We start from the raw sequence: 21,826 nt of genomic DNA on the forward strand, positions 1-21,826 counted from the left end.
ACAGGTACGTTCCACCACATTAGGATTATTTGTTCAGATTATGGTGTGTGTGGGGGGGGGGTGGGGATTTGCTAACTTTTGGTTGGCCTGGCCTGGCTTTCAACCTCAGTCCTTCAGATATCTGCTTCCTATGTAGCTGAGCTCTGAGTGAGTCCATTAAACCTTCAAATCTTAACAGCATCATTTTGAAATAAAATCCTGTGCCAAAAGCTTTAGCCTGAGGGAGTGAAGTCAGATACTTTGAATATAGAGAAAGGGCTGTTGGAAAACAGGGATCTTGTTTGCAGAAGAAGAAAGCAAGCAAATACGAGTGCCGATCTCACAGCAGCTTCTACTTAAGTCTGGGGGGTTTATTTCCTGTTTCACATGTGGTAAGCTTAACTCCCAATTTCACAGCAGTGCTAAACTTGGATGACAGAATTACCAATGCCAATTATTCAATGACAACTACAATAACAGTCCTAAAAGAAATGGGATGGATGCCATAAAGAGAAAGAAAGGCTGAGGCTTACTTCTTTGCTCCTCACAGGAACAGAAGCCTCCATTTTACTTTGCCTCACAGCCAAAACAATGAAAGGTGGATTTTGAGCTTCTCTAAGCAGCCAGTTCTAGTTCACAAGAATGAAACAGAAGAAGTACAGTTTCTAATTTATGCCCCAACAGGTTGCCTTCCCTCACCTTTCCCCTTTACCCTAGCTGTAGGCTGGAAGGAGAGCCTGGTAATGATTAACACCCTGGACCAGACAGAGAGAAGTATTAACCAGGAAAGGTACAACCAAAATAACCAAAATAACAGCCCTCTCTCTATTCATGCCCCAAAACTTTTATCTGTGAAGCTGCTAAATTGTCTTTTATAAGCCACTGTATTTTCAGTCTCTGCCTACTGCTCATCTTCTGGTGCCCAGAAAAGTTCTTAGGATAGGAGACTTTCTCTGTTAAAACTGGGCCAGACTCCTGCCCCACCCTCACCCCCACCTCCACCCCTATGCTACAGCTCTCTGCAGATCTGTAACCTGTCTTCACACAAACTTGATAAGTGATTTCAATCACACAATAATATCAAAGGCAGAAGAACAGTTGATCTCATTTAGTAAAACTTGATAATGACCTAGTATGTCATAAATGAATGCACTTTATTATACTTTGTGAAGAGAAGAAAATGAATAATAATAGTAGTAAATATAATAAAGCAAATACACATAACTGGTGGGAAGGGCTCAGCTTTATTGTTATATACTTGGTAAACAAGCCTAGGCTTCAAGTACTCAATCTGTTCTAACTAGGCCATAACTGGTATTCTAAAGTTAAGTTTGACTAGCTATTTGCATGTAAATTTCTGAAAGTAATGAAATTACATTGTAGACTGAGAAGCTCAATATCAGAGGGGGGGCGGGTAATTTAGCCCAGGCAGGAAAGTCTGTGAGATACTTATCTCCAATAAAAATCACAGAAAAAGCTGGATGTGGTGCTGTGGCTCAAGTGCTAGAGTGCTAATCTTGAGCAAAATGATTTCAAGAACCACAGAATTGGTAACAAAAATAAAGTGATCTGGGACCTTAGATTATAACTTGCATGTACACACCAATGAACTACTCAGGTTGGATGTAATTAATTAAGATAAGTACCTCTAGATTTAAAGAATTCACCACTTCAAAACTTTATGGTTTTGATTTATTCAGAGAAACTCAAGTAACTTGTTTGAATGGATGTTCACAGAAAATGAAAAGGAAGAAGTAGCTTGGTTCCATTTCACAAAAGAAATTAATCCAAAGCTCCTATCAAAAGTTCTATTATAGTCACTTTTTTTTAAGTACTGTCTTTTGAACTTAATGCTGGTTGCACATACCTGTAATCTGAGTTACTTGGGAGGCAAGAAGTAGAGGACCACAGTACCTGGCCAGCCCTGAGGAAGAAGGCCCTGGGGGGACTCCAGGAAACATGACACAGTGTTATGTGTCTGTGACCCCGGTGAGGACAAGGGGATTAAAATAAGTAGATGACAGCTTAGGCACATGCCTGGGCAGCAGGTGAGACCCTTGAAAAACAGGGTTGATTATATGATACAAGTGGTAGAATATCAGCCCAGCAAGCATGAGGTCCTGCATTCAAACTTAAATGTGCATGTATATGTGTTGTGTGTGTGTGTGTGTGTGTGTGAGAGAGAGAGAGAGAGAGACAGAGACAGAGACAGAGACAGAGAGGAGAGAGACAGAGACAGAGAGACAGAGAGACAGACAGACAGATTAATAAATCCATGTGGAATGGAAGGATGCAAATAATGTATTCAAACTACATAATAGCATATACTATGATACAAAATAAGCCTATTATTAGTCTCTAAGAGTACCACATAGGCAGACCTTGATTTTACCATGTAAACATCTTTCAAAAAATGTATTTCTGCCTGGCGGTAGTGCCTCACATGTAATCAATGTTATTCAGGAGGCTGAGATCAACCCAGGCAGGAAAAGTCTGATTCCAAATTAAGCAGCAAAAATTCAGAAGTGGAGCTATGGTTCACGTGGCTTTGAGATAACAAAAAAAAAAAAAAGAAAAAAGAAAGAAACCTCAGGAATAGTGCCCAGGTCCTGAGGTCAAGCCACAGAACTGGCACCAAAAACAAAACAAAACAAAAACAGTACAGTTTTGAACCTGGGCTGCTGCTGAACACCAGTGGCACTAGATCGATCGTACGTTGGAGGAGATATGATGAAGCCTACCGGCTTCTGTAACACTCCAGCCAGCTGCACTTACCATTTGTCCATCCAACAACTAAGTGCCTGGTGAAGATATAATGAGAAACTCAAATGTATTCGCTTATCTTTGATAGTGAGCTCTGGGCTCATCTGGGGAGATTCTCCATAGGCAACTGGTGAAAGGTTAGGGGAAGGAGAAGAAAATAAAGCAATATGTCTATCCCTAGCATGGCACTCATACCGTATCCAATTAATGTTTTGGTCATGTTAATTAACTATTGAAAATGCACACATATAATCACCCGAACAAAATAATCCTTAAATTTTAAGGTCCAGAAGACTCATGGGAGGAGCTTCCTAGAAGTACAGGCTTCATAGCTGGGCACCAGTGGTTCACACCTATAATCCTAGCTATTCAGGAGACCGAGATTTGAGGATCGAAGTTCAAAGCCAACTGGAGTAAGAAAACCCATGAGAACCTTACATCCCATTAACCACAAAAGCCTGGGACAGCAACTGGAGGAATATAGAATAAGTACCTAAATATATCCTTACAAACTATTTGTTAAATTTCTTATAAAAAAACTATTGTCTCTTCAGAGCACATATATAGAACCTTAGTATTTTATAAGTAATAAACAGCATGAAAGTGCTATATCTCTTCATTCTGTTTAATATTCAAATTCCCCGGTGCTATTTAACTAATTGTACCAATTTTAAATAATTTAAATGATTTGTGTTGGTAAAATAGAACTGGGTTAGTAAAATATTGTCAAGCTCAATTTAAAAATGCCATTAAGGCTGAATACTGGTGACTCACACCTATAATCTTAGCTACTCAGGAGGCTGGGATATGAGGATATCAGTTCAAATCAGCCTGGGCATGGAAGTTTGAGAGAATCTTATCCCCAATCAACCAAGAACAAGTCTCAAGTGGAGGCATGGATGATAGATGATAGAGACAGAGAAATGAGGGGGAGTGGCTAATAGTAGATATCCCACAAGACAAAGTGTAGGTTTCTTTCTCTGCAATCCCCTGAGCTTGCTGATACAAGTTATCTCATATTATCTGAATCATGTGATCCAGCAAACATGGAAAATCTGTTTTGACTCTGAGCGCCATCTTTAAACAAATAAGAAAAGTTCCCTTATTCATCCAATTGAAATTGTTTGAGACTTAAATTTCTCATTGGTATTTAATGTCTTACAAAAAGCTTCATAGTTTGGGCCAGGAGTTTGGCTTAGTGGTAGAGTGCTTTCTTTCCTACTCGAAGGCCTATGTTCGATTCCTCAGTACCACATACATAGAAAAAAAGCTGGAAGTGGTCAAGTGGTAGAGCTCTGTCCTTGAGAAAAGTCCAAGAACCATGTTCAGGCCATAAATTCAAGCCCCATGACTGGCAAAAAAAAAGCTTCATATTTTAAAGTGCTATGTAATTGTTTCTCATATCTTCTTTTGAGATATCAATTTGTGGAACATAGAACATAAGTCTAGAAGAAACGCAGTTCAAATTTTTCTGTCCCACAACGAAATTTCAGGTAGAATACACTACTTGTCAATACATCATCACTTAGACATTGTTAAAACCACAGAAATTTATTAGAACCAGAAGATCCCGAGATTGTTTCCTCTGTTTGTTAACAATATATATTTTCTTTTGTTTTGTTTGGAGATACTAGGGTTTGAACTCAGGACCTCTGAATGCCAGGTAAATACAGTATGAACTACTGTACTCAGTCCCCAAATTATCCTCTTTAGTATCACTAAATGAATATGTAATAATATCACATTATATTATTGAGACGGGTTTTTAATTAAGATTATCAAGAATTAAGATTATAATATATATGCCTGTATATTTTATATGTAGTATATAATATATGTAACAAAGATATATTACACATAATATATAATACATGTTATATACACTTATAATACATGTCATATATTATGTAGTATATACTATCGTATATTACAAAGAATATTATTATTAAGATTAGTTTTCCTGTGATGTCTCAAACATGTTTTAGATACCAATGGCTAGCTATTCATGAGGCTAAGATCTGAGAATCAAGGACAGGAGTCAGCCTGGAAAGGCAGACAACTCCAAGAAAATTTATCTCGAATAACCAGCTTTTACCAAAGTAGAGACTTGATTCAAGTAAAGTTAGAAGAACCTGAGACCTTGAATTAAGTACTGGCACAAAAGAACAATATCTATTTTGAGTCAGGAGCCAGTTGCTCATGCCTCTAATGCTAGCTACTCAAACAGCTGAGATCAAAGGATCATGGTTCAAAGCTGGCCCATGCAGAAAAGTTCCGATGATGCTCTCTTCTCCAAATAACCACTCAAAAACCACAAGTAGCACTGTGGATTAAGTGGTAGAGTGCTAAACTCTGAGCACAAACAGACTCAGGGATAGTGCCGAAGCCCTGAGTTCAAAACTCACAATTGATTAAAAAACGGCAACAACATATTTTGGATCCAAAAATACTTGTCTGAATATGAAACAAAACTAAAACAGAAACCAAAATAGGACATATTAAAAAGCCCTTTCATGTGGACAAGTGACAGTTTTCCTAATTTAACGTCTCTTCACGTTTCAGCATAATCACAAGAAGCATGTTATAGACTATTATTAGACTTAAAAACATTAGCAAAGTGACATCGATCCCCAGAAGAGTAAGATTTTGGTAGGTCTACATAAAGATATGAGACATTTATCTGATGTTCCCTTGATAACTAGTAATACAGGTCTCTTTCCCTTAAGCTTCCAGGACAATGTTGAAAATTCTCCACAATGGAGCAAAATGTAGAGCAGTCTTTTGGGTATCATTGGTGTTCGTTTCTGTTGATGTTATTGTTATTTTTTGTTTTTTTGAAGCTTTTTTTTTCTTTTTGATCAGTTTTGGGACTTGAACTCAGGGCCTAAGCACTGTCTTTGGTCTTTCTCAAAGCTAGAGCTCTACCCCTTGAACCACAACCCCACTTCTGCCTTTTTCTACGTATGTGGTACCAAGGAATTGAACCAGTTTTTATGCATGCTAGGCAAACACTCTACCACTCAGGGCCTCCTCCTCTCCTTGAGCATTTTTTGTTTAAGGCTAGCACTGTACTACTTCTCCTTTGCCTTATGTCCAGCTATTTGCTGGTCAAGTGGAGATAAGAGTTTCTTGGATTTGTCTGCCCTGGCTCACTTTGAATTGTGACCCTCAGATCTCAGCCTCCTGAATAACTAGAATTGTAGATATGAACAACCAGTCTTAAGTTTAACTCTTAGGTTCTTTCTAAGAAACTACTTTGAAACTATTAAAAAGATTTCTGATCATCATAGTTCCACTACTTCTCTGGGGCACAAGTAAAATCATTAAATTTTATCCACTAAAAAATTCTATTGAATCCCAAAGGCTCCAAAATGCATGTGGATAATAATTATTACTTTTTAATGTTAGCTTACTATCCTCTTAAATAGTGCTACCATCCAGTACTGCAAAAGAATGTGGTACTAGATAATTCCCCTTCTTGATATTTGACATCAGTATGAATCATTTGGAAAATACCAACAAAAATATTTTTTTAAAAAATCATGAACTAGTTGGTACAAGGTTATTTCAATTGATCTGTATTGCCATTCATTTTATAAAAATAATATAAATATAGTTAAACATTATTATTTAATATATGTGTTAAATGTTTTTTTTAAAAAACTATGTTCAAAATACCCATATATTTTCACTTAAAAATAAATCAAGAGTTTCATTGTAAGCACTACATATCAAAAAACCTAAAGCCTATCACTGGTAGAGAAAGGGACAAAGTTTCCAGGGAGTGGTTGCCTAGCATCCCAGAGTTAGGTCATAGTTACTCATTGGCAGACTCGAAAATGGCACTCAGGTTTCCTGGGTCCTTATCCGTATCTCTTACCAACACCAAGAAAAAACCCTCTTCTGAGTCTCACTGCCATATGCTAGACACTAGGTCAGCTTTTCCTGGAGTTCTGCAATAGACAAATCTTGGAATCACTTTAGGGATGACATCCTTACTTGGGGGAAAAAAACTTAAATATTTTACTATTTACAAAAAAAAAATCATCTTGGGCATAAGAGTACTTTCATATATTAGATTCTTCATTCAAACAATGGCTGAATTAGTCTTTCAATGTTACACACACTCATTGTATAGACCTTCCTCTGGAAAATCAGCATGTCTGGTTCAAAATGTCTCTCCTTCCAACCTCTTTCAGTCAGGGCAGCAGGGGTAGAAATACAATTAGATAAGCTTCTCCTTTTGTAGCATCAGCTAGGCCAGTAGGAATGGACTTGGGACCTCCTTTCACACTGATGATAATACTTCACACATTGGCCGGCTATGTAAACTGCCTATTTCCTATTACCAGTTTTGATTTTTAACGAAGTGCAAATCTGTAGATTTTCTCCTCTCCCATACCAAAAAATAAAAATAATGCCTTTTGCCATTCATTTTAGAATTTTAAAATTAAAAAAAAAATGATGGTACTAACCAAAATTCTATTTTTGAACATGATAGTAGATAATATAGACTCGAGATCAGAACATCATGCCTTCTAAGTGCAGATAAAGGCTGTTGATTCTAAGAGTTTTGATCAATACCATCAGAAAACTTTTTCATTTGACATGCTCTAAATTTTATTGCCCATCAGTGTCCATACCTGCCTAAGGAGAATTACATTCCTGGTTTCTGTGTGCAAAGGGTGTATAAAGCAACATGAAACACCTGCCCTTATTTTGTTTTAAATTACAAACTAATGTTCTCAGAACTGGATTTTCTTTCTCTCAAAATTAAAACCTTTTGTTGTTATTTTTGATTTAATGAAGTATTGCTAGCTGAAGCCAGTCTGACATGGAGAGAGATGTCAGACTGATGAGATGTGTGCAGCCTGATTAAAACCAAATCCTGAACTCTTGTAAAGAACAATAAAACATATTTTACATGCAAAAAAAGAAATATAATTAGAGCTTCATTCAAGTTATATGAAAATCTACATGCCTATTACAAGTATCTGGTCTCTGAAATGCCTCAGTCAGATACATTACCTCCCAATCAGCAAACAGGTGTTAAAGGGTGATACAACAAGCCAGAGAGCTTATTTCTCGGAGCTCAGCATTACAAAAGAAAAAAATTATCCCAAAAGCATAGTCAAGATAGAGTCTAACTATTTTAAAAGAATACGATTACTTTTAGGATGTTTTAAGAAGTATTAAACTTTGGGGCCAGGAGTGTGGCCTAGTGGTAGAGGGCTTGCCTAGCATGCACAAAGCTCTGGGTTGGATTCCTTGGTACCACATACATATAAAAAGCCAGAAGTGGTGTTGTGGCTCAAGTGGTAGTGCACTAGCCTGGAGAAAGCCCAAGGGCAGTGCCCAGACATTGAGTTCAAGCCCCAGGACTGGCAAAAAATAAAAGATCTAAAATTGGCCATAACAGACAAACTTCACATTTCATTTTAGTTGTCCTTGTCTTTCCTGTTTTTTTTTTTATTTATGATTTTTTTTTAATTTGGTAAGGTTATTTCTCAAAATGTGTGTGCGTGTGTGTGAGTGTGTGTGTGTGTGTGTGTGTGTGTGTGTGTGTGTGTGTGTGTGTACACTGTCCCAAAGCTTGAACATGGGGCCTGAGTGCCGTCCCCGAGCTTCTTTTGCTCAAAGATGGCACCCTACCACTTGAGCCACAGCTTAAATTCTGACTTTTGGGGGGACAGTTTGTTGAAGTTAAGTGTCTCTTGGACTTTCCTACCAGGGCTGGCTTTCAAACACGATCTCAGGCTTTTAAGTACCAAGGAGGATTACAGGCATGAACCACCAGGATCTGCCTCAAAATAAATTCTTATTCCAATCTTTACACCTACTGCCTCACCGAGAAAGAAAGAGAATGTTTTCTGAACCAGAGAAATTTGAGCAATTACTAAGGAAAGAACTGACTTTTAAAAGTGGAGGAAACAAGCCAGGTACTGGTGGTTCACATCTATAATGCTAGCTGGCAGCAGTTAGTGTAAGGATCACTGTTTAAAGCCAATCAGGCACGAAGGTGCCTAAGATACTTATCTCCAATTAGCCAGAAGTGGAGCTGTGGTCCAAGTGGTAGAGAGTTAGCCTTGAGCAAAAATACCTCAATGACAAGAGTCCCCGCCCTGAGGTCAAGCCAGAAGGCTAGCACAAAGAATCAAAAATAAATAAAGTGGTTGGAAAATTTAGTCTTCTGGGTTGGAGCTTTGAATAAATGAATTGGCATAAAAGTCCAATGGAGAAAAGGAGTTTATTAGACAGGTTCCATGTCCTCTTCCTATTGTATAATAGTTTTTTCCTCAGCTACTCTGTCAGACACCAGGCCAACTTACATTTCAATTATAGAAGAATATACTGAATTATGGCTCTTATGGTAACCTTGGTCTTACATAGAATCAGCTGTAAGAATGTATTTCCAACTATTGGAAGCTGCAAATAATTAAAAACAAAAACAATAAAAAAGAACCTTAAGCCCTTATAATTTTAAAAGAAAGCCTGCAGGACAGGCTAGGCAGTGATGCCTCACACATATATAATCTTAGTGACTCAGGGGACTGAGATATGAGCATCCTAATTCAAAGACACACCTGGCTACAAAGTACTTCAGACTCTTTCAATTAACAACCAAGGGGTGGGGGGAGAGGATGTCACTCAAGTGACAGAGACCAGCCGTGAGGCTCAGGGCTGTAATCCTAGTTACTCAGGGGGCTGCCATCTGAGGATCTCAGTTCAAAGCCAGCCCACACATGGAAGCCCATGAGACTCTTATCTCCAATTAACCATCAGAAAACCAGAAGTGTGCTGTGGCTCAATGTGGTAGAACACTAAGCCTTGAGCTGAAGTGTTTAGGGACAGAACCTAGGTCCACAGTTCAAGGCCTACGGCCAACCAAAAATAAAAATTAAAAACTGTGTGTGTGTGTGTGTGTGTGTGTGTATGTGTGTGTGTGTGTGTCAAGGCGGTGGCTAGGCCTTGAGTTCAAGCCCTAGCACTAGCGCGCTCCTCTCTTTCTCTCTCTCTCTCATATACACACACACACCACACATACACACACACCACACACACACACACACATACACATTCTATGGCACTATGATATGACTCTGTCCACGGGGACAACATCAATCAGTGGTCTCTAGAACATCTTGTGCTTCTGTAAGAATATTTCATTTAGAAACAAAACACAGGATGAGTCTCCAGTTTGAACAATGCAACTGGAGAAAAAAAAGAAAAAAGAGCTACAAAAATCACTACTATACATGTAGAAAACTGGGGAATTTTTCCTTCTCTCACTGCTTTGTGAGAACAGGCAAGACTAAGACGTTGGATTCCCCCAGTGAGAAATGAAAGGAAATTCAAATGACACTGAAAGAAGGCAAGAGAGCAATAAGAACAACTGATTTACTCAAGGTCAAAGGAAATGTGAGAGAGAAGCATCAAAGCAGTCAAGGGCAAAGTGACAAGGGACCACACAGACGGCACAAGCTCAGTGGGAAAGCAACAAGCAGTGGAGGAGGTCTTCAGGAAATCCTTAATCAAATTAGGGCCAGATTACATCCAAGGGGAAGGAGAAGGTACACTAGAAATTAGCACCAATGCTGTCACATGGCTAATGCAAATGGGAATGCCAGATTTGAACGTAAGTTCCCATTCTGCTGTGGAGAGAATAGACAAGAAAACCAGGACAGAATTAAAGGCCATCTATTTACATGTAAAATTCCAGTCCATGAACCTCAAGAATTAGGCACACACCTGGAACCCCAGCTACTCAGCAATCGGAAACCCAGAGGACCTCAGTTCCAGGCCAGCCCGAGCAGAAATGTCCTTAGAGACTCTATTTCCAAAATAACCAGCAAAAAAGCTAGGCTGGAGGAGTGACTCAATGGTAGATGGCCTGCTATAAGCAAACTAGTCAAACAAGAACATAAAATCCTGAGTTCAAATTCTGAGAGAGAGCCTCAACCAAAAAGAGAAAAAAAAAAAATCCCAGAAAGTAAAGAGAGACACACTAAGAAACAGATGAAAAGAACCATCACACATGAGTGCAGGTAGAACAGCGTCAAATGAGAGAAAAGTGGAGAGTGAGGGCAGAGACTAAAGTGAGCTTAGCATTCCAGAAAACAAGCAGGTAGCTAGCCACAATTCATACATATAACTTTATGTCAGTACCATGAACCTAACACTGAATTCACCAGGGACTGTCTTGATGACAGAAAGTGACTTTAGAATTGTAGAATCCCAGATTACCATCTATAGAATGGCCCTACCTACCACTCTGTGATAAGCAGAATAAAGGATAAAAAGACTAAATGTACATGTAAAATATTTATAAACAAACAAATAAATAAAATGTCCTGACAGTGATTCACCCCTGTAATCCTAGCCACTCAAGAAGGACCTGAAGGATCATATCTCAATCACAGACCCCACAAAACATTTGAGTCCCCAACTTAACCATCTGATAAAAAACTGGTCATGGTGGAATGCACTTACCATCCCAGCTCTGCTAACAAAACCTTAATCAGAGGACTATGGCTTAGGACAATCAGAGAATAAACTTGAGAACTTGAAATTCTATTTGAAAAATAGGTTGGAGTGTTGCTCAAGCTGTAGTATTCATCATTAACTAGCACAAGGTCCTGAGTTCAAACCCTGGTGCTGCCACAAAAATTAAAGAAGCTATAAAAGCTGAGCACAAGAAAAAATCAGAAGTGGAACTAGAATTGTGGCTCAAGTGGTTGAGTGTCAGTCTTGGGCATAAAGTGTTTGGGGATAGCATCAAGGCCCTGAGTTCAAGGCCCACAATCCAAAAAAAAAAAAAAATACAAAAACAAAAACAACTATATGAATAGACTAATGTGAGGGTAACTACATTTCCCATCAATATCCCTAGCATTCCTCATCCTAAACCTAAATAAAGTGCTGGGCTCTATTTCAGGTGCTAAATACCTTGAACATGTATTTGTTTTAATTATAGTCAGATCAATACTCTGGTTTCCTAATATGATACACCCAATTTACACAAAGCCTGCATATAATACTAACCATAAAGGTTATCCTTGTGTGTGTGTGTGTGTGTGTGTGTGTGTGTGTGTCCACTATTATTTTTCTTTAACCACACCTTCTTTTTCATCACCATTTCCTTCCTGTCTGCCTCATGTCTCTGCTCACTTTATCTCCTTGCAAACATGGTCATCCCAATATCCCAGAACGCTTTCTTCCTTTTTTATTTTTTTTCCTTTTGGCCAGTCCCAAGGCTTGAACTCAGGGGCTAGGCACTATCCTTGAGATTTCTCAAGGCTAGCAGTCTACAACTTGAGCCATAGCACCACTGTGTATGTGGTAGCGAGGAATTGAACCCAGGGCTTCCTGTATTCTAGGCAAGCACTCTACCACTAGGCCACACTCCTGGCTGTCCCAGGAGAAAACAGAATTGGTGATCAGGGTTAATATTTGTTAATAGTTTCACCCTTGCCCAAATCCATAGCCTGGACTTCCTTTCCTAGAATTCAATGGAAAGGCAAACCTGTTGGACTAGTTTCCTCCCCACCCATATCTTTTGACAGCAGGCACCCCACCACAAATGCAAAGCTATGGAAAGCACAGGGAAGTTATTTATTCATATGGAAGGGCCCACACTAATTAACTGCTTAGCACAATCACCCAGGTCATGGCTAGAAAAGAAAAAAATGTTTTCTGCTGATTCTCTAATACTATAATTTAAGAATGAGAAAAAAAATAAGCTTTTATTTTAACTGGACTTTGGAATTATCCAATGAAGCATGCCATAGGGCATGCAGCACTTGGGTGGAAAGACATTAAAATTATGAGTTCAAAGTCATCCTTGGTCACATAGCAAGTATTTCTCAAGAGAAAAAATTTATTTTTAATTCTAAAGGATAGAGTATATCAAAATGTGGCTATAAACATGTGCCCAAGTTTCTTCTTGGTGTCTGTTTTTATGTATTTATTTACAAGAGTCGAAAAGTCAGACCCCGAGACCAAAATGAAGAAAAGAAAAACTGGAATTTGCATAAATATGAATTTTCCTACGAAAAATTTACTTTGATACTTCTCTAAATTGAAAGGTCCTTGGGTATATTAAAATATGGCATGCTTTGAAATTATCTCTCACATTGTTTACTGGAAAATATTTCTAACATAGACAAGTATCTGATTAATATATAAAAACCAAGTGTACAAATATAACTAAAACTTATTACATGTCCTCCTTACTTTCTCCAGGTTTTTTTTTTCTTGTTTGTTTCTTTTGGGCTTTTTGGGTTTGCTTGATTTTTGTGCTGGTTAACTTAACTTAGAACTGGGCTATATCTCTGAGCTGTTTTTACAAAACAGAAATGGGAAGTATAAGATGAATGGACACATATTTTACTCTGTAATATTCCCCAACTATGAAAAAAATTAGCAAAGTAGTTGCAAATATAATTTTTAGGAAAATCTGGATGCATTTCTATTACAGATACATGAACCTAATGGAAACTGATGATACGTTTAAAGTAAAAACAATATATCACAGAGCCATAAGTAAGATGTCTAAGACAATTTTACTACATGTCCTTTCTATCCAGTCCAAATGCTTTACTTAAAACCTGCATACATTTCCATCTGAGAATAGGAACTGGCGTAGGCCGCCTCAGGTATTCTGCCACTCATGAATCCAAAAGTAGTGTTTTTTTGGTTTGGGCTATGAACTCCTAAATACTTACATTAAGGTTGGCACACCTGCCTAAGCAAATTTCAACTTGGTACTTACAATCTCTGTAAACAAACTTCACACTAAGACTAAAAAGTGGAAATTGGAATTGGTACATACACAGGATGGAAGTAGGAGAAATCTAAATGGAAAATTGCCTTCAGACCTGTGTGCTCTGCAGATAACAGGAAGGACTGTACACTGTAAGGTAGTAAGCACAGTGGCACCAAAGCATCAAAAACTCAACTCCAATAGTGACAGTTACTGATAATGAAATGTGTGGCAGGGGACTTACAGGCGAAGAATGAAATAAAATACAAAGGTTGTCTAAATAACAGACTGCATTTCTACCTTAACATGCAGAATATCTAATTTCAATAACTATTGGTTGGAAATCCTAAGTACTCAGTTCTGCACAAATGCTAAGCATTTAACAGTACAGAGGAGTGGCACTAAAGTAGACAGCAATTTTAACTAAAAAAGAATAAACATTGGGCCGGGAGTTTGGCCTAGTGGTAGAGTGCTTGCCTAGCATGCACAAAGACTGGGGTTTGATTCCTTGGTACCACATACATAGAAAATAGCTGGAAGTAGTGCCGTGGCTCTTGTGGTAGGGCACTTGCCTAAGGAAAGCCCAAGGACAGGGTTGAGGCCCTGAGTTCAAGCCCCAGGTCTGGAAAAAAAGAATAAATATATAACCAATTAATATTCCTCCCTCCACTTCCCTCCCTCCCTCCCTCCTTCCCTTTCTCTCCCATTTCAAATTCAGCCTCAGCACCACTTACTCAGCTTGCTTGATTGTATGGTACTCTACCACTTGAGTTACACCTCCAGTCTGACATTTTTGCTGATTACTCTGGAGATGGATCTCTTACGCTTTTCTGTCCATGTTGTTATTGAGCTTTAATTCTCCAGATCTCATCATCCTGCATAGCTAGAATAACAGATAAGAGCCACAGGCCTGGCTTCTTACTTTAACCAATTAATCTCCATTATACTTACAACCACTTTATAAACAATGTTCAACATGCTCAACTGTTGACTTGCTATCAAAGCAAGTTCATAGATATAAATATTTTTTCTCAAAATACCCAGTAATTATTGGGTAAGATATTCATGTACATATTGAAGTAGAAATCTAATCTGAGATGTCTGTCACTTACAATAAGCATGACTCCATCTACATGGTCAAAATCCTAAAATAAAAAGGAAGTATATTTAAATACTAGAACAATAAACTCAGAAAAAGGAGAAGATAACAAACCTTTAGGAATCAGTCCCTCAGCTATGACACACATTCGTCATTATGCTTCAAAATGCTGACTTTTAATAGCCTATCTGTTTTGGCAATGCCTTCTAAGTCATTAAATAGTAGATCATACTTTATTAACTTTTCATTCCAGTTATCTCTTTCTGGTTTTGTTTTCAGGTTCTGTTAAAATCAATAATCCATATGTTTATTAGATTAAATGCACACTAAAGCAAACTTACTATGCCAAGAATTCTTTGAAGATATATTTTAAAATATCTATTGTCAGCTGAGGAACAGTGACTCACTTGGCACCATAATCCTAGCTACACAGGAGGCTGAACGCTGAGAATCACAGTTGGAAGCCAGCTAGAGCAGAAAAGTTCCCATGAACTCTTATCTCCAAATAAAAAACCAGAAGTGGTGCTATGGCTCCAAGTCTGCACTAGTCTGGAGCACACTAAGGCTTAGGGACAGCACCCAGGCCCTGAGTTCAAGCCTGGCAACCAACCAACCAAAAAAAAAAAAATACACACACACACACATACACACACACACACACCCATACATATATATACATACATACATACATACATACATACATACATACATACATACATACAGGTGCTGGTAGCTCACATCCTGGCTACTCAAGAGGCTGAGATCCTGAGAACTGAGATGCAAAGCCAGCATAGGCAAAAACAGTCTCTGAAGCTCTAACTAAAAAGTAACAAACAAAAAAATCCCAAGCTAGGGACGGATCAAGTGGCAGGGCATCAGCTAAGTAGGACCAAAACTCTTTGTTCAAAACTAGATACCAGGGTAAGGGGGATGGGGGAGTCTAACTGAGAGAAGTCTTCCTTCCTTCCTTCCTTCCTTCCTTCCTTCCTTCCTTCCTTCCTTCCTTCCTTCCTTCCTTCCTGTGGCACTTGGGATTAAATTTAAAACCTTGTACTTGCCAAGGCAGGCCCTCAATTACTAGAGCCAGCCCTCCAGCCTTTTTGCTGTCATTAGCTTTCTATATCCAGGCTAGACTCAACTGCAATTCACATGTTCAATGCTTCCAGCTTAGTTGGATGGCAGTCTTCATGTTTACATTGGTTGAGATAGGGTCTCCTGTACATTTTTGTTTTTCTAGACTATCTTCAAACCAGGATCCTCACAATTTCTACCTCCAGAGTAGCTAGGAGCCAATGTTCCTAGCTGACCAAATGCTTTTTATTCATGGACCTTCCAGGCTGGGGAGCAGGCTTCACCTGCAAACCTAGCATCTCCCAGAGGCCTGATGGCAATTCCCTCCCATCATCTCTTCAAGTTCTTCCATTGGCTTCTTTGCTCCCTTCTATTTTTTTTTCAACTGGCTTCTAACCCAAATAGTTAAACATAGAATAAAACAGGTCTTTTAAGTCATTCTTCCTGAGCCCTGACAGCTACACTCTGGAAATCAAAATTCACCATGGGTCTCCAAGACTTGCTTTCAATAGAACAGCTCTGTAACTTCCCAGGCCCTCATAGATTCCCTCCCTTGATCTTCTCAGCAGCTTGATGAAGGAAGTGCTCTGATCCCCATCTTGTCAATGAAAGGAACTAAACTGTGAGCCCGAGGTGACAGGACTGTTAGCAACTGGATAAGGACTAGCCCACATTCCTCATTTCAGAATCTGCCCTCTCACTATCTGAAATTATCTCCTCCATTAACTATGAAGACTCTGTTCTCTAGCCAGCCACCTATGGCTCAGGTCTATAATTTTAGGTACTCAAGAAGCTAAGATAAGATCTAAGGGTTGTGGTTCAAACCCAGTCCCAGGCAGAAAAGTCCTAAGACTCCTAGCTGAAATTAACCAGCAAAAAAAGAAAAAAAAAAGAACATAAGTGGAAGTATGGCTCAAGTGGGAGAGTATCAGTCTTGCATGAAAAAGCCAAATTTAAGCATGAGGCCTTGAGTTCAAGCCTCAATGTTGGCACACACACACACACACACACACAAATCTGGTTTCCCCCCCAAATTTTTCCTCTCTCCTGATCTGTACTTTCTCAAGAGTGTCTCCTTCCTACTTACCATTTTTCCAGATTTCCCCAAGTCCCCACTTAACATTTGTCCTGGAAAACTTATCACCCTGCACTTTTCATAATTATAAATGTAAAACAACAACTTCAGCCATCCATTCATTCATCCATCTATCCACCTACTATCTGACCCAATGCCTCTCTGTTCAGAACTATTTTGTCCTTCCGCACCACACACCCTGTAATTAGTCACCTAATACAAGAGACTCTACCTCATGAACAACCTCCTAATCAATCTCATCCTCTCCCTATCACCAGTTTGGTTTTATCCATGATCACCTCAGCACCTTGTAAATGGCCATCTCCACCTCACATTCCTATTAGCCACTCCTCTAGGCTGTGGTAAGACTGGCCTTCTCACCATAACAAATGGCAAAGAGCTCCCCAGAATCTCTCTGTATCTTTCTTGTCTCTACCTCCTAAGCTCAGAGCCTTATTAGTTCTTTATTATCCTCACATCCTTAAAGCATAGAAATTGACCCAGAATGCTTCTAATAACTACATACTAGAGAAAATACCAGTTTTCTCTTCATGTGAAATGTTTCAGTTTAAAAAGATATGCTTACTACTACTGTTTTTCAAAAAAATACTTAAACTACTTTATTCACACTGGTTTGATCAGACAGCTCTTTCTTAGGTAGCTATGCAAAATAAATGTTTACATAATTAGCCAACCCTCCAGTATGGTTAGCAAAATTATCAAATTACCTTGCTTCTTCCTAGCTTCAGGGTAGACAAATATTAACAACACTACATAAGATCAATGAGTTTCAGGGGCAGAAAATAAACATCAGAGCAAACATATTCCAAAAGGTTAACATATCACACACTCCAATTTTTAAGTAAACTTTTCTTTTCAGGATTGCTTCAATTTCTTAGAAAAATATTGTTCAGGTTCCCATGGCTCATGCCTGTTATCCTAGCTATTCCAGAAGCTGAGATTGAGGGTTATGGTTTAAAGCTGCCAGCATGGACAGGAAAGTCTACAGAACTCTTATGTCCAAAGAGTAATAATAATAATAATAGCAACAAAAATCAGAAGTGGAGCTGCAGACAAATGGTAGAGCCCAATCATTAAGCAATAAAATTTCAGGGACAGCACCAAGGCCCTCCTGAATTCATACCCTAGGACCAGCTTAGCAAGGAAGGAAAGAAAGAAGGAAGCAAGGGAGGGAGGGACTGAGGGAGGCAGGCTGTCAGGCAGGCAAGCAGGCAGACAGGCACATTTTTTATAAAAGACTTAACTGGAAAATTTAAATGTGTGTAAAAATCTCACATACTAAAGTTTCTATACGTAAATATGAAAAGCTGGTGTAGAAAGTCCATTCCTCTGAGAACCATAACAATTCTGTTTACAATCCAGCCCAGAAATAAAACATTGGAATAGAAAACACTTGCCACAAAGTCCACAGGCTTTATCCAAAGTCCGTATTATTTCATGGAGGACACAACATAATATAATGCAGGGCCCACTCAAAGCCCAACAGCAGTGGAAATGATAGCCAATAACAGGAAGAAGAACCAGGAAAAGCAGGAAGAATGGCACTTCTGTCTCAGGTCTAGTATTTCAACCCAGGTAGCTGTGATTATCTAATATAAACAAAACAGCTCTCTACAGTTCTCCACACCTCAGCGAGTAGCACTATTGAATTGGTAATTGGATTCATTCTCATAAAGACAAGGCAACAAGGAGTAACATATCCAATACCCTTCAAGGACAGACCAAGTCTAACAAACAAACAAAAAAACTTGCCTAATAGCAAACTCTAATGGCAAATTCAATGCCAAAATATTTGGACATACATTGATTGATGGGCTGGCAATAGTCAAGAGGTAGCGTACTCACAGAATGACCTGTTGAATCAAAACCTCCTTTGTGCAGCTACTTAAGGATAAATAAAATAATGGATAAATAATAGAAATAAAAATACTCCCTAAATTTCAATTTTACAAAACAAATTTGTAATCAGTATAACCTACTTTGTTTATTCTAACACAAGCATGAATCATACATCCCAGAACAAACTTGTGGTATTTCAGACTCTGAAAGTTTGATCACCACAGTGAAAGATCCTGTCTGCTCTTTAAAAGCCACGCTCCTACTAGATTCAAGCAGGTTTACTTCATGTGAACACACCAATCTTGATAGCTTTAAAACACTCCTATAAGCACAGGGTCACCTCACATGAGGGTGGCAACTTAATCTTGCTGGGAGCACATAAATCAAACAATCCTGGAGTTATTTACCCTATCTAAAGCAGGAATATCAAGGTAACTTCCACAAGAAGGAGAAAAAGAAGCTTGTGGGCCCAGGCTAAACTCATAAACACAAATTTCTATTTATTGAGGTACATGGACAGTTTAATTACCTGGAATACCTCCCAGGGTTAGAATGCCATTCTATCTAATACTGTTAAAGAACTTCTTGGAAAATATGTTATAACCTTTCTGCAAATGATAGTCATTCCTTCCCCGCCCCATTATTATTCTGCTGGCCCCAGCAAATGTGTACTAGTCAAACTATTCTTGAAAAGGTCAGTTGTACAAGGGGACTAAAAATATCTAGTGTTTGTTGAGTTTGTTTCCTTAAACCATTTCCAAAGGGAATCCTGCAAAACGAAAGGCCGGTCCCCTGGTGCTAACCCCTTGTCCTTATAGAGGGTGACTCAAAAAGGCCTGATTTGCAAACTCCATCCAAGCCTGTCTCCCCTGAGCTGGCAAGGTCAGGTGAGTGCAATCTGGCCTCAGGGTTTAGTTTCTGCACTCCTGGGAGTTTTCCATCTTCTGGCCTTGTCCTCCCAAAAGCTGAGGGGGGTGTTGAGAGCCTGGGACACACGGGTAGAGAGAGAAGGACACTGTTCCCCAAAGACAAGCAGCTCTGTGGCTCCCACAGTCCCCACCTCCCCTCACCCCCGCCACCAGCCCTCACCCACCTTTACAAAGCCAGCTACCTGAGAGCCAGTAAGTTTGCACAAATAAACTCAGCACCTGTCCCTGGCCAACTCCGAGTGTCCTTTCTCCCGGGACGCACTGCACAGACAGACAGCAAGACGCGGTGACCCTGGGGGCACCCCCAGACCTCAGCTCCCTGGGGACCTGGGAAGGCGTCTTCTCCTCCAAGCACACCCAGGGTGCTCGCACGCGCGCCCCTCACTCGCTGCACAGAGGCCCGGGCACCGCCGCGGGTGCCCTGCTGTCCGTGCAACCCTGAGGGAGGGAGGTGGGGTGGGAGGGGTCCCGCGAGCATGCGCGGTGAAACGTCCTGGAGTGGGGAGGGGGGGTCCCATCGAGGCTTCCCCTCATCCCCCCCATGCTCCCTCCAACCTCTTCGCGGGAAGGCTGAGGAGAGTTTGGAGAAGTCTGGACCCGCGCACCCTCCACGTCCCCCGGGCGCCCCCACGGCTCCCCGAGTCCCGGGTCCCCTCCGCGCCCCCCGGACCCCGCACTGCTCCCCGCACCCCGGGCCCCCTCCGCGTCCCGCGGCCCCGTCCTCCACCCCGCGCCCGTCCCGCGCCCCACGCCCCCTCCTCATCCCGCCTCCCCAGCCCTCAGCCCCGCACCTCGCCGCCCCCCCCTCCCCGCGCCCATCCCTCCAGGGTCAAGTACAAGGTCCCGCGGCGGCCGGATGGGCTCCTCAGGGTGCCCGGCGTCCGGCGGTGAGGAGCGCCCGGGAGAGAGGCTCCCCACCTCCCCGCCACCCCCTCCGCCTCCCCGCCCCGCCGCCCCGCGCTCGCCCTGGGAGCCCAGGACGCCCCCCGACTCCGCCGCCCACCTCGCCTGGTCTCCGCCTGCCTGCCTGCCGCGCGTCAGCCTCCTCGCGCTCCGCCGCGCAGCGCCGTCCGGGCCGGCTGGGACCGTGAGGAGCGCGCCGGGATCAGGTGTCGCGGCCTTTTTAAGTGACTTGGGAGGGGGCGGGGTGGGGGGGCGTGGGGAGGGGGGGCGTGAGCGGAGCCGCGGAGGGCGCGCGGGCTTCCCGAGGCTCCCGAGGGGTGGCGGCGGCGGGGCGTCCGTGGTGGCTTCCGTCGGGTCCGCCGCGCGCCTTTCCGCACCACTCACCACACCGCACCAGCCACGCCGCCGCCGCCGCCCTGCGCGGCCGCCCCGCCCCGCCACACGCTCAGCCTCTCTTCAGCCGCCGGGGCTGCCCGCGCCTCTGCTCCGGGGCCTGGGCCCCGGCTGCCCGCGCGCGCCCTCTCCTCCTCCCCCCCACCCCAGGCCTCCCGTTCCCCCTGCTTGCCTCTTTCTCTCTCTCTTTCCTCCCTTCTTTTCTTCCTTCCTGTGTGAGTTCTTCTTTTCTGTTTGGATCACCAGTCTGGAAGGTGGCCCTGTGTGTGGAGCGCAGCCATCACCTGAGCTTCTTAGCTGGCCCTACTGCTATTCCTGTGCCTCGCCATTGCTATTTCCAACCCAAAGGGCATCTTAGACAGCTAGAGGGAAGGCGAGAGCTAAGCCAAGAATAAGAAGGATCTTCTTTAAGGGCCAACCCCCCCACTCCACTCCACACACACACACATCTGTGCACGTGCAAAACACATGCGTAAATAAAATAACCCAAGACCAGAAATCGCAGGCTTGGCTGAGATCCCTAACGAGCTTCATTTGGGGCTCGTCCTGCAAGAGCCATTTATGCTTCTCTGGGGTTGAATCTGTGGCTGGCTACTGTATTCTGTCTAACCTGTGTGTGTCTGTGTGTGTGTCAGCAGCATATCTCTGCCAAATTCGCCTTCTGGGGCAGGAAGCAACTTTCCTCAAGCTTCATGGAGAATTCTTGCTGTGGCATCCCAGCCAGGAGAGGCCAAGGACTTTTAAGTTCCCATAGTAGAGAACCATGCAAGTATCTAGTTTGCTTTTCCTCACCGTCTGATGGCATTGCCTTCTGTGTGTGTGTGTGTGTGTGTGTGTGTGTGTGTGTGTGTGTATTATGATAACATAACTGTGTAGGCATCATGTCATCTCCTATATGCATATCATACCAACGTTTTGAAACGGCCAGCCATACATTTCAGAAGCCCAGTATACCACGGCTTCACTGAAATGGTGTGGTTTCAACTGGGAAC

The 21,826-nt window shown here is 41.5% G+C and overlaps 1 protein-coding gene across 2 annotated transcripts in view; it reads right to left on the minus strand.

The window, feature by feature from the left end:
* The window catches only part of Ugt8 (UDP glycosyltransferase 8), a 60,760-nt gene extending 40,879 nt beyond the window's left edge, over positions 1-19,881 (minus strand). Inside the window, exon 1 of one of the 2 annotated variants that reach the window (XM_090356657.1) lies at positions 19,721-19,881. The gene's annotated coding sequence lies outside the window, so the exon portion shown is untranslated. Of the gene's footprint in view, positions 1-19,702 lie in introns of both variants that reach the window. The other variant, XM_090356656.1, reaches the window with a different exon arrangement.
* Positions 19,882-21,826: the final 1,945 nt, after the last annotated feature.

Source organism: Megascapheus bottae, chromosome 23 (assembly GCF_031878675.1).
Source record: "Megascapheus bottae isolate mThoBot1 chromosome 23, mThoBot2.hap1, whole genome shotgun sequence".
Taxonomy (NCBI): Eukaryota; Metazoa; Chordata; class Mammalia; order Rodentia; family Geomyidae; genus Megascapheus; species Megascapheus bottae.